Raw genomic sequence first — 13734 nt, 5'->3', positions numbered from 1 at the left:
GAGGGAACATTTTTTTCAGCATACCGCAAAACAAACCACAAAGGAGTTCTAAAAGAAAACTTCCTTAACTTGTATTTTAATCAGGATCTAAAAACAGTAGCTACAGCTAATATTAATCATTCCTTTTAAAACCAGGAATAGGAATGGATGCCCATTATTACCAGCTCTGTCCTACATTATCCCAGAAGCCCAAACCAACACAACAAGCTAAAGACATAAAAATTCTAAGAACCGAAAAGAAAAACACAAAAAAGTATTATTTTAACATAGCTATCTAAATGGAAAACTTTAAAAACATCTCCAGATAAGTTATAGAATTAATAATAGTTTAAGTCAATAGCGTTTCTATATGCCCATATATAGATTATATTAGCAACTGCGGTCAGTTACAGAAATATATACCATGTAAAATAGCAACCCAAACGGTAGAGGGTGTTGTGCTCCCTTCTGCAATGGAATACTGGGACCACACTTCGCTTTTTATAGTAACAACTAAAGGATGTACACAGAGAAGGCAATGGCACCCCACTCCAGTACTCTTGCTTGGAAAATCCCATGGATGGAGGAGTCTGGTAGGCTACAGTCCATGGGGTCGCTGAGAGTCCCTTTCATGCACTGGAGAAGGAAATGGCAACCCAGTCCAGTATTCTTGCCTGGAGAAATCTAGGGACGTCGGAGCCTGGTGGGCTGCCATCTATAGGGTCGCACAGAGTCGGACACAACTAAAACGACTTAGTAGTAGCAAAGGATGTACAAAATATAAGCAGCAATTGTTTTCAGACATTGGGCAATAGAGAAGGATAATAAAATGTTATCCTGGACTTCCCTGATGGTCCAGTGGCTAAGACTCTGCTCCCAAGGCAGGGGTCCTGGGTTCAATCCTTGGTCAGGGAACTAGATCCTGCATGCCGCAACAGAGATCAGAGATCCTGAGTGCTGCACCTAAGACCTGGCACTGCCAAATAAATAAATGTATTTTGAAAACCTTTATAAAATAGTTATCCCAACAATACCTCTAGTTTCTTCCTGGTGGCTCTTTCTGAACCACAATGCGGGGAGGAGGAGCCCAAACAGAGCATGAGAGTCTTACTGAGTTGAGGAGATGGAGTTCAGATTTTCAAAAGGCGGCTGGAGTTTGGAGGGAGGATACTCGAGAGGAGAGAGCCCTGTGCAGAAAGGGCTCCAGAAATTCATCATAAAGGTCACCTTGAGTTTTGGCTGAATACAAAGCAGCACGTGTCTAGAGAAAACACGACAAGGTCAGGCAAAGCAAAGCACTTGGGGGCTCAAAGCTGAATAATTCTCAGAACTAGGAGATACTGAGTTCTCATCAACCAGAGCAGAGAAACCTTATTGAAAACTGGGAAGAACTATAGACACACATATACACACACAAATACACACCCACATGCACACACAATGATGGTGTGTATCGAAGCAACACAGGAACCAACTGAAAGAGCTCCCAATGCCAAAGCAGGAACAGTTTACACAAAATAAAATACTATTGAATTCTAATCCAAGAGTGATAACCACATTCAAGGAGTGAAGGCAACATTGTTAAGATATTAGTTCTCAAAATGTTTTAAATGTTACTAACGCACTTTTCTAAAAAAGCAGGGTCTTTTTCCCACTTAGAAATAGGCAGGCTGATTCCAAATATTATATGAAGACGAAAAGGATTTAGAATACTACCAACAATTTTAAGGAAGATTGGAAGGACTGCTACTACATGATCTAAAAAAAAGAGGAAGGATATTTCCCTGAGAGTGGTTAGGCCTTGGAACATTCACTGCTGTGGCCAGGTTCAATCCCTGCTTGGGGAACTAACATCCCACAAGTCATCTGGTGTGGCCAAAATAAATTAAAAAAAAAAAAAAGATTAATATAAAGCTACAGCTTCAAGACAATGTGGTACTGTAGTATATATCTATATATCAGTATTTCAATAGAGGGGATTAGAAAATTTGGAAATAGGTGTCATATATACATATTCCCACACATATACAGTTTATTCATTTTTTAAGAATTATTTATTTATTTTTGGCGGTTCTGGGTCTTCATTGCTGCATAAGCTTTTCTCTAGTTGCGGTGACCAGGGCTTCTCATTGAGGTGGCTTCTCTTGTTGCTGAGCATGGGCTCCAGGGCACATGAGCTTCAGTAATTGCGGCTCGTGGGTTCTAGACCTCGGGCTTAGTAGTTATGGTAGTGGGCCTTATTTGCTCTGCAGTATGTGGGATCTTCCTGGATCAAGGATTGAACCTGTGTCTCCTGCATTGACAGGCAGATTCTTGTTCACTGTACTACCAGGGAAGTCCAGTTTATTCATTTTCAACAAAAGTATCAAGGTAATTCATTGTCTTTCCAAGAAATAGCAGTGGAAAAAAGGGGGATCCATGTGAGAGGAAATGTGCCTCAGTATTAAAAATAGATAAAAATTAGGAGGAGATGGAATACTATGGGGAGGGAGGAGGGGATTAGGGAGAACTGGAAAGATCATTTCATGGAAGTTACAACCATGGCTACTTCTGGTTACTTCTCTAGCTTTACAATTTCCTCTGATACGTCTGTCTATAATTTCAGCTCCTTGAATGAGATATTCTATGGTTTGATTCTAGATAATGCTATGCTATTTCATTTTACTGAAATGCTTTCTACACAATTACATTTATTCTTTATTTGGGTAACTCCTATTCATTTCTTATTTTATTTTTCCTTTGATTAATCAGCAAATACATACAATGTTTATGGCTTCTCTGGTGGCTCAGATAGTAAAGAATCTGCCTGCAACCCAGGAGACCAGGGTTCAATCCCTGGGTTGGGAAGATCTCCTGGAGAAGGGAATGGCTACCCACTCCAGTATTGTTGCCTGGAGAATTCCATGGACAGAGGAGCCTGGTGGGCTACAGTCCATGAGATCACAAAAAGTCAGACATGACTAATCGACTAACCCTTTCACATTACAATATTTATAGTATATTAAAGATAAAGAATTTTTTGAAAGAACACCTGTGTAACCCTCACTGAAAGAGATTTCTAAAATCAACCCTGGCTTTGATATTAGCTAGGAGAACTCACACCCTCAGAATATGGTCATTTTCACAGTATAATTTATTACAGTGTAAGGGGTTTCCCAGGTAACCCTCGTGGTAAACAAAGTGAGAGTAGTAAAGAACCCACATGCAATTGCAGAAGATGCAGCAGACGTGGGTTTGATCCCTGGGTCAGGAAGATCCCCTGGAGGAGGTAATGGCAATCCACTCCAGTATTCTTCCCTGGGAATTCCCATGGACAGAGGAGCCTGGTCAGCTGCAGTCCATGGGGTCACAAAGGATTGGACATGACTGAGTGATTGAGCAAGGATACAAAACAAAATCAGCAAAGGGAAAAGGCACAAGGAACTTGTGCAAACTTGTGCAAACAGTTGCAAACTTCTAAGAGTCCACTCCCAGGGGAGTCTTAGAGATGTGATTAACTCTTCCAACAATGAGTTGTAACAACACACATAAAATGTTGCCTATCAGGGAAGCTCATTAGAGACTCAGCGCCCAGGGTTTTCCCTGGGAACTGGACATGCAGGCTCCCTCTGCCTGGCATATATTGAATACCAAAATTCAAGACTTCTGGATGGAAAATAAGTACCTGGGATAAACCAAACCATATTGTCTAGGCACAGTGAGCCACTTTTATCAGGCAATGGTGGGAACCCCTCCCCTCAAGATGAAATCTAACCTCCCAGACACCAGCCAAGGTCAAACTTGCAGGCAGGTCTTTCTAAGGATAGCATCTCAGGCCTGCTATTTATTCTGGTATGCACTTTCCGTTTATGCCCATTCCAAATCCTGAAACCTCCATCCCAACACTCACTCTCCATCCATCGAGTAACCACCACGTTAATGAATGTTTACTGTATCCTTGCTATTTTCCCCCTACAGCTTTATCACATATGTATGTATGCCTGTGGACTTCTCTGGTGGCTCAGATAGTAAAGAACCTGCCTTCAATGAGGGAGACCTGGGTTTGATCCCTGGGTTGGGAAGATCCCCCGGAGAAGGGAATGGCAACCCACTTCAGTATTCTTACCGGGAGAATCCCTTGGACAGAGGAGCCTGGCAGGCTGCTAGTCCATGGGATAGCAAAGAGTCAGACACAACTTGGCTGCTGAACAACATAATACTATTCTAATATTTTTGGCTTTTATATATCATTATATGGTATGTTGGTTCTACCTTATTGCTCTTCTGTTTAAAAGATTTACTGTCTTATTTATTGATTCTTTTTATATATGAAACTGGAAATCATTTACCTACTCTCATACATATCCATAGATGTTTTTACAAATAAATTAGAAAGGACTGGCATCCTTTTGAAATTTAGTCTTCTATGTAGAGATAGATAATAATCAGAATAAGATAGATATGTATTTTTTGATGATAAGTGCTAAATAAGGCAGAGAAGGAGACCAGAAGGTGAGGGTGGAGGCTGCTAGTCTAAATAGGAGAGACTTATTGATATTTTTCTAATTAATTAATTTGGCCGTGCTGGGTCTTAGTTGTGGCACATGGGACCTTCAGTCTTCATTGTGGCATGTGGGATCTTTAGCTGCGGTATGTGAACTCTTAATTGCAGTGTGTGGGGTCTAGTTCCCTGACCAGGGGTCAGAACCAGGCCCCCTACATTGGGAGCGTGGAGTCTTAGCCACTGGACCACCAGACAAGACCCTGATGATATTTTAGTATCGACTCTAATGAAGTGAGGAAGGGAGTTTATCTTCCAGATAGAGGGAGTGGCAAGTTCAAAGGCCCTCAGGGATTGGTCTTAGCCAGGAGCACAAACAGCTCACCGGTAGTCACAGGAGATTAGGCAGAGTGTCCTGCCGAGATGCAGTTTGATGGGTAGATGCAGTGGTAGGCTGGGGTAGACAGTCTCCTGTTTTCTTAGTGAAATAGAAAGCTGTGCAGAGTGCGGATCTGGAAGGCAGAGGAGAAGGGAAGGACTTCGCTGGTAGTCCAGTGGTTAAGAATCTGCCTTGCAATTCAGGGGACACAGATTCAAGTCCTGGTCCAGGCAGATCACACATGCTGAGGAGCAACTAATATCGTGTGCCACAACTCCTGCAGCCCTCAGCTCTGGGGCCTGTGCCCCACAACAAGAGAACCCACCACAAAGAGCAGCCCCTGCTCGCTGCAACTAGAGACAAGTCCACCAGTAGCAACGGAGACCCAGCACAGCCAAAAGTAAATAAATGAATATAAACAGGAGAAGGGGACTGTGGTATTTCTAGCAGGTGGCAGGAAGGGCCTATTCAAGACTAGTGACTGTGAATTCACAGTAAGAATTGTGCTCAGTTCTCAGCCACATTCAACCACATGGGTAGAGGCTCGGAGGAGGCAAGAGGTGGACTTATTCAGGGTTGTGGTTTAACCAAGAAGGAATCAGAAGGCAACAGAAGGACAAGAAAACAGAGGATGAAGTGTTTGGGAATACGGTAATAACAGTAACCGTGCAATTTCCACCAGATAAGGAGAGAATAAGGGCAGAAGGAGGCAAGGGACCGTGACCTTTCTTGAGTCTTTTAAACTAGCCCATCAGAATTATTTTGTAAAATCTACTGTAAAACTAGCTTTTTAGAGATTATCCTTCAAGCTATAAACCTGTGAAGAGGTCATTAATTACTTGAATGAATTAAAGAACTTAATTATTAGTACTCTTACAAACCTTAACATTTTTCTCTCCCTAGAAGTTATCATATAACCAAGAATATAACAATGGTTAAAGATTCTCTTAAACTTCGACATCAACCATAAAAGGAACTTGACCTTTGTAACATTCAAATAATTCTTGATAATTTATGATGTTAAATACAGGCCTGGAGCGAGTAATTAAAATCGACAGAAGGTGGGGATTTCCCTAGCAGTCCAGTGGTTAAGACTCCATGCTTCCAATGTGAGGGGTGTGGGGCTTTGATCTCTGGCTGGGGAACTAGGATCCCACATGATGCAGAGCACAGCCAAGGCAAAATGAAAGAAGAAAAAAATTTTTTTAATTCACAGAAAGTGGGAAAATTTTGGATAACAGTTAAGATAACTGCTCCACTGGAAACCCAAGCCTTTTTTATTTTTGATACACAGAATAGCAAATCTAATTAATCATCATTTTATATTCTTTCTTCCCTTGCAAGGGATCTGAGAAATCCTAGGCCTCGCTAGAAACAAGGCCATAATTTGTAAAGTACTGATTCATTGTCCAGATATAGTTAAGCTGACTTTTTTCATTTCTAACTCAATAAAGCATCAAACCTGTATTTCCTTTCCTCCTCCACCTCCTCCTCCTGTATTTCCTTCCATTCTTCATAAAATCTTGGAGTTGAAAAGAATGTAAACATACACCAGTGCTTGGCCCCATGTGGATTTTTGACAAGGAATCATACAGTTTATTCTTTGGTCATGCCAGTGATAGAGAAGTCCCAATTCATTGTCCAATTGATTTCAGCTCTGTTTGCTATAAAGTTCTATCTCTAACTGAGCCCAAATATGCTGCCATAAAAACTTTCACCCACTTGTCTCAGGCTTGTACCCAAAGTCACACTACATAGATTTTACTCCTCTCCCACAGCATAATCTTTCAAAGAATGTTTTAAAATATGGTCACACTTTTTACTCGACATAAACAGCTATACTTTTCCTCACTTCTTTTTGTCATTCTTCATATGGTTGTCTCACCAGCCAAACCCTTGTCCTCAGATCTGCTCCAGAGGGTGGTTTTCCTCCTCGACAGTGGCTCCCAACACACTACTACAAATAAGGATGGCCGTCTCAGAGAAGACCAGACCTACGAAGGCCTCTATTATACTTCCATTCAGACTTAAAATCCCATTTGCTATTTATAGCATCTGTATCACATTGCATTTGTTGCTCTTAAACTGTACTCCTGTGCGGTTGGTTTCCTGGGCCATTTCCAGCCATTACATTTGTCTGTGTTGAACTTTGTTCTCCTAGATTGAGCCCATCATTTCAACCTACTACCTTTTTGACTGTCATTCTGTCAAATCTATTAGCCTTCTACATTTACCTCATCTGAAGATCTAATCAGTGCACTCTCAATGTCATTATATCAATAATGATATAAAAAAGTCTGATTACTAAGCAGTCTGCACTTTAGCTTTAAAGCCCTCTCTCAGCCCTTGTTTCAGCCTTTTCTGATTACTTCACTGAATACAGCTCCACCCACATCACATCATCTTGTCTACAAAAGCATCGTGTGTGATGCTTGACATTCATTCTGCATGCTGTAGTACTCTTTTCAGAAATCATCTTTAAGTACAACTTCATGGTAGGTACCATGGCTTTAAGCCTACAGCTCAAGACCTCCCTTTTCTGACTGAAATATTGCACAGCACCACAAAGTGCTTTGAAGACCTCTGCCTCGAGATAATGGACTGAGCACAAGCAACTGCCTCATGTTCCTTCAGAGACTCCACTGATATTTTGCTATGAAAGTGTAAAAAGTCATATAAACACTGTAAGAGGGAAGATAGTGAGGGGATTTATCAGCAGATAGGAAATTTCAAACAAATCTGGAAGGCCGAAGGAGACAGAAGTGTCTTAATGTAATGGGTGAGCTGGAGCTCAAACTGCAGTTCAGTTTTGGTGTGAGCTAAGTTGCTTCAGTTGTTTCAGTTGATTCTGATTCTTTGTGACCCTATGGACTGTAGCTCCAGGCTCCTCTGTCCATGGGATTCTCCAGGCAAGGATACTGGAGTGGGTTGCCATGCCCTCCTCCAGGTAATCTTCCCAACCCAGGGATCGAAACTGCAGCTCCTGCATTGTAAGGTGGATTCTTTACCACTGAGCAACCAAGGAAGCCCCTTAGGTGGGATAGCTGTGTAGTTAGGAGACCAGTCAGAATCTGTAAATCAGAGAGTACGAAAGCAGAGTGGGGCTGAAAATATGGAAGAGCTGTGTTAACCTACTCCCAACTTTCCTGCCTCACCCGCCAGAGGCTGCATCACAAAAGGAGAAAAAAAAATATCCTGATTCCTAAGGAAATTTAAGGCTATGTTTTCCACTATGAGTACTGGGTTTGACTCCCTAAAGAAGCACAGCAGCACACTAAATGTCTCTCCAACACATAACAGCTTCCCATTTAGGGAAAGAGGCTTAACAGGAGGCAATAGAAGGAGAAACTCACGCCGTGAGATGAAATAATCCATCACCTCTTTTATCCCTAAATATAAGGGAACTGGAGCTTCCCTTGGAGAAGGCAATGGCACCCCACTCCAGTACTCTTGCCTGGAAAATCCCATGGACAGAGGAGCCTGGTAGGCTGCAGTCCATGGAGTTGCTGAGTGTCGAACACGACTGAGCAACTTCACTTTCACTTTTCACTTTCATGCATTGGAGAAGGAAATGGCAATCCACTCCAGTGTTCTTGCCTCGAGAATCCCAGGGACGGAGGAGCCTGGTGGGCTGCTGTCCATGGGGTCGCACAGAGCCGGACACAACTGAGGCAACTTAGCAGTAGCAGAGCTTCCCTGGTGGCTCAGTGGTCAAGAATCTACCTGGCAATGCAGGAGACTTGGGTTCGATCTCTGGGTCAGGAAGATACTCTGGAGGAGGAAATGGCAACCCACTTCAGTATTCTTGCCTAGGAAATCCCATGGACAGAGGTGCCTGGCGGGCTACCATCCATGGGGTCGCAAAGAGTTGGATACAACTAGCAATGTTGTAAACAACAACAACAATAAAGGAACTAACAAGGATCAACAGATTTATTAGGGAAAAAAGAAGACATGTGAATGAGCTAGATCAAGATACACAAGAAAAAATTAATCCCAGAGGAAACAGATAATTCAAGAAACAAGAAAGGAAATAAAATAGTCTCAGAAAATATTATATAGATAAAACAAAACAGAAAGCTTTGAAAAACAAACACTATAAGAAAGGGCTAGTATTAACTAATGATAGGAATGTGACTGTAAAAATATTTCAACAGAATTAGACGATAAACTTGAAAATTATCCCACGTACCTCTCAAGGATTAACGTGCATAAGAATCACCTGGGGATCTTATTAGCAAAGAGTCTAATTCGGTAGTTTCGAGGTGAGACCTGAAGCTCTAGATTTCTAACAAGCTCCCAGGTGAGGCCGACGCGGCTGGGCTGTGAACACACTCTGAGTAGAAAGGCCATAGATACAGAATTTAAAAAAAGAGAGAGAGAGTCCAAAATTATGAAACAAGAAAAAGGAGAGAGGAACTTTCCTGGTGGTTCGGTGGTTAAGAATCCACTTTGCAAGGGACGCAGGTTCGATCCCTGGTCAAGCAACTATGATCCTCCATACTGTGGGGCAACTGAGCTCACGAGCTGCAACTACTGAAGCCTGTGTGCTGAGGAGCCGGAGCACCACAACTGGAGAGCTGGTGTGCTGCAATGAAGGATCCCATGTGTGCAGCTAAGACCTGATGCAGCCAAATGAATGAATAATACAATTTTTTTAAAAAAAGAGGACAGAAAGACAATCTAGGAGAGCCAACATACGCAACTAATTAAAGTGGCAAGAAGAGAAAATGGATAAAATGTGTCAAAGAAATAATAGAAGAAACCTGCTAGAATTGGAAAGGGATTCAAGTCCTCAGATTAAAAGGGCTCATTACCAAGTAGGATGAATTTTAAAAAGGCTCACTTCTAGACACATTCATATGCAATTTCAGAATGCTAGAAAGTAAGTAAATATAAAGATCCTAAAAACTTCCAGAGAGTAAAAAGTAGGACGACTACAAAGGCATTTGGAAGAGACATATATAAAATTTCTATTAGATGGATTGGATGCTAGCAAGCAATGCCTTCAAAATTCTGAGTGTAAACACTTGGGACATGAATTTTTAGATCCAGTTACTCTTGATCATTCAAGTTAGGGTAGAACAGAGACATAACTAAGGTGTGATAGACATTGAAGTTTGGCTGATACATTTCCATTCCCACCTGCCTTTCCAACGTGTGCACGCGTGCGTGCACGCACACACACACACACACACACACACACACGCATGCTAAGTCGTGTCTAACTCTTTGCTATCCCATGGTCTGTAGCCCGGCAGCCTCCTCTGTCCATGGAATTTTCCAGAATACTGGAGTGTGTTGTCATTTCCTACTACTGGAGATCTTCTGGACCCAGGGATTGAACCTGCATCTCTCGCCTCTCTTGCACTGGCAGGTGGATTCCTTACCATTGCACCAAATAGAGGCTGGTAAATCCCAGTGCCTGCTTATAAGCTTTGTACAGCTAAGGAGTGGCCATCAGACACCTGTCTATCAGTGAGATGTAGGCAAAGATCTGCTGAAGATACTTCTGGGGAACGTGGTCCAAGTTTCCTGTATGCTCCAAAAGAAGTTTTGTTTACTGGTTGGTTATATAACTATTTTTGTGAAGTTATTAATCATGTTAAAAAATCTGTATCTTCACTTACTTTTACTATGCTTTGTCATTAAATTTCTGAGAAGATTAAAATCTTAGCTACATTTACCAATTTTATCAATCTTTCCCTGTAATTTTGCCAGTTACTGCTACATATCTTGTAAGACATTAGAAATGGTTTCTTGGTTATACTGTTAGTCTTACTGCTCCATTTGCCTTTAGAGCTGAGTGAGTTTGCCATCATTTCTGGAACTGGGAGGTTGGCCTATACCATGAGAGGCTCTTCATGGCTTAAGATAGAACATTTTGTAAATATTCCCAAGATACTTAAAATTTGCTGATGTAGGGTACTTGCTCTTTTAAATATATCTATAATACTTTTTTCAGGTCTCTGACCATTCAGTTCAGTTCAGTTCAGTTGCTCAGTTGTGTCTGACTCTTTGCGACCCCATGGACTGCAACACATCAGGCTTCCCTGTCCATCACCAACTCCAGAGCTTACACAAACTCATGTCCATCGAGGCCGTGATGCCATCCAACCATCTCATCCTCTGTCGTCCCCTACTCCTCCCACCTTCTCTGACCATTATTGCTCATTATTTTTTTCAAAAGCAGTCCTTAATCAATACTTCTATAATGGTCAACATCAATCGTGAAACAAAAATCTTTTGAATCCCTTTCATTTTTGGCAAGCAATTTCGGTATAAGTTGTTCAGTCTTCTCCCCCTCCCCTTTCCTTCTTTTCTTCTTGTTCTAATATAATCCTAAATTAATTCAGATATGCTTAATAATAAAGTAATTAATAAAAGTAATAAAAAATTACTTTTAATATTAGCTAATCTCATTTTGAGAGCAATCTTTAATATGTGTTTTGTTTTATAGTGAATTTAAGGTTTCTATTTTTGCATATTTTAGCTTGTTTCAGTCCTTACCACTCATTATTGTGCCCTGAAGTCTGCTTTGTCTGGGCATGAAGCAAAAAACATCTTTAAATCTTACTAAAATATGAGGGAAAATATGACTACAGGCTAAGATTAAAGGGATTAGTCATAGCTTTGGGTGTTTCATATATATTCCACATTGACCCCAATTAATGAAGAACAAAATTAAGAGCTTCTCTCCACCAACACTTGGGTATTTTTATACCCGTACCACTGAAGATGGGAGTTCATGGCACAGGACTAATTTTATTTGTGATTTCTGGCAAAGGACTCCAAGTGATTTCAACTATATAGGCTATAATTTCTGATTCAACATAGCTGAGAATCTTGGGGCAAGAAAATCTCCTGAATCCCAAATTAGGGTTTTTGTCATGATTTTTTTACCGTCCTAGTGCTGAAAAACCATTGATATGCCTCTTCTCCATTTAATTTTAAAAAATCCTAAACTGTAAAATAGACATTGGAAAACCCAATACAATTCTGGCATTTCTCATTCTGACTTCAGTGATTTAACAATATAAAGATTTCAGAAACAATTCTCATGTATTAGGGTCCTGTTTTCAGAGCACCTTAAACACGTGCATCATTGGCCTACATGGTCAAGGAACAGAGGTCACAGTTCTCCCCAAAATCCCACTAGGCCACAGTGGCAAATATCTAATGCCTTATGGGGTCAGGAGGTAAAACAAAATGACTGAGGCACTGTGGGTGAGCTAATGAAGAAGCTGGGTTTGTGGCAATTACAAAAAAATACCCCTTGTAAGAGGGATAGGGTTTTTCCACCTCTGGGTGGTTGTGGCCAAAAACAGTTTGCGAATATTGTCATATCTTCTGATTTTGTAATCACCCACTTCAGTCACTCAGTCGTGTCTGACTCTTTGCGACCCCATGAACCGCAGCATGCCAGGCCTCCCTGTCCCTCACCAACTCCCGGAGTTTACTCAAACTCATGTCCATCAAGTCGGTGATGCCATCCAACCATCTCATTCTCTGTCGTCCCCTTCTCCTCCTGCCCTCAATCTTTCCCAGTGTCAGGGTCTTTTCCAGTGAGTCAGCTCTTCGCATCAGCTGGCCAAAGTATTGGAGTTTCAGCTTGAACATCAGACCTTCCAATGAACACCCAGGACTGATCTCCTTTAAGATGGACTGGCTGGATCTCCTTGCAGTCCAAGGGGCTCTCAAGAGTCTTCTCCAACACCACAGTTCAAAAGCATCAATTCTTTGGCGCTCAGCTTTCTTCACAGTCCAACTCTCACATCCACACATGACCACTGGAAAAACCATAGCCTTTTCTAGATGGACCTTTGTTGGCAAAGTAATGTCTCTGCTTTTTAATATGCTGTTTAGGTTGGTCATAACTTTCCTTCCAAGGAGTAAGCGTCTTTTAATTTCATGGCTGCAATCACCATCTGCAGTGATTTTGGAGCCCAAAAACATAAAGTCAGCCACTGTTTCCACTGTTTCCCCATCTATTTCCCATGAAGTGATGGGACCAGATGCCATGATCTTAGTTTTCTGAACGTTGAGCTTTAAGCCAACTTTTTCACTCTCCTCTTTCACTTTCATCAAGAGGCTTTTTAGTTCCTCTTCACTTTCCTCCATAAGGGTGGTGTCATCTGCATATCTGAGATTATTGATATTTCTCCCAGCAATCTTGATTCCAGCTTCCTCCAGCCCAGCGTTTCTCATGATGTACTCTGCATATAAGTTAAATAAGCAGGGTGACAATATACAGCCTTGATGTACTCCTTTTCCTATTTGGAAGCAGTCTGTTGTTCCATGTTCAGTTCTAACTGTTGCTTCCTGACCTGCACACAGGTTTCTCAAGAGGCAGGTCAGGTGGTCTGGTATTTCCATCTCTTTCAGAATTTTCCACAGTTTATTGTGATCCACACAGTCGAAGGCTTTGGCATAGTTAAAGCACCAAATACAAATTTTACATGAATACTTCCTGTGTTAATCCAAAACTATTGATACTTAGAAACATTTTATTTTATTTTATTTTTTAATAAATTTATTTATTTTAGTTGGGGGCTAATTACTTTACAATATTGTAGTGGTTTTTGCCATACATTGACATGAATCCGTCCTGGGTTTACATGTGTTCCCCATCCTGAACCCCCCTCCCACCTCTCTCTCCATCCCATCCCTCTGGGTCATCCCATTGCCCCGGCCCTGAGCACTTGTCTCATGCATCGAACCTGGAATGGTGTTCTGTTTCACATATGATAATATACATGTTTCAATGCTATTCTCTCAGAACGTCCCACCCTCACCTTCTCCCTCAGAGTCCATAAGACTGTACTATGCATCTGTGTCTCTTATTCTGTCTCGCATATAGGGTTATCGTTACCGTCTTTCAAATCCATATATATGC

The sequence above is a fragment of the Giraffa tippelskirchi genome, chromosome 9 (genome assembly GCF_054371585.1).
Source record: "Giraffa tippelskirchi isolate mGirTip1 chromosome 9, T2T-mGirTip1v1.2.pri, whole genome shotgun sequence".
Classification (NCBI taxonomy): Eukaryota; Metazoa; Chordata; class Mammalia; order Artiodactyla; family Giraffidae; genus Giraffa; species Giraffa tippelskirchi.
Note: the sequence above shows the minus strand (reverse complement) of the source record.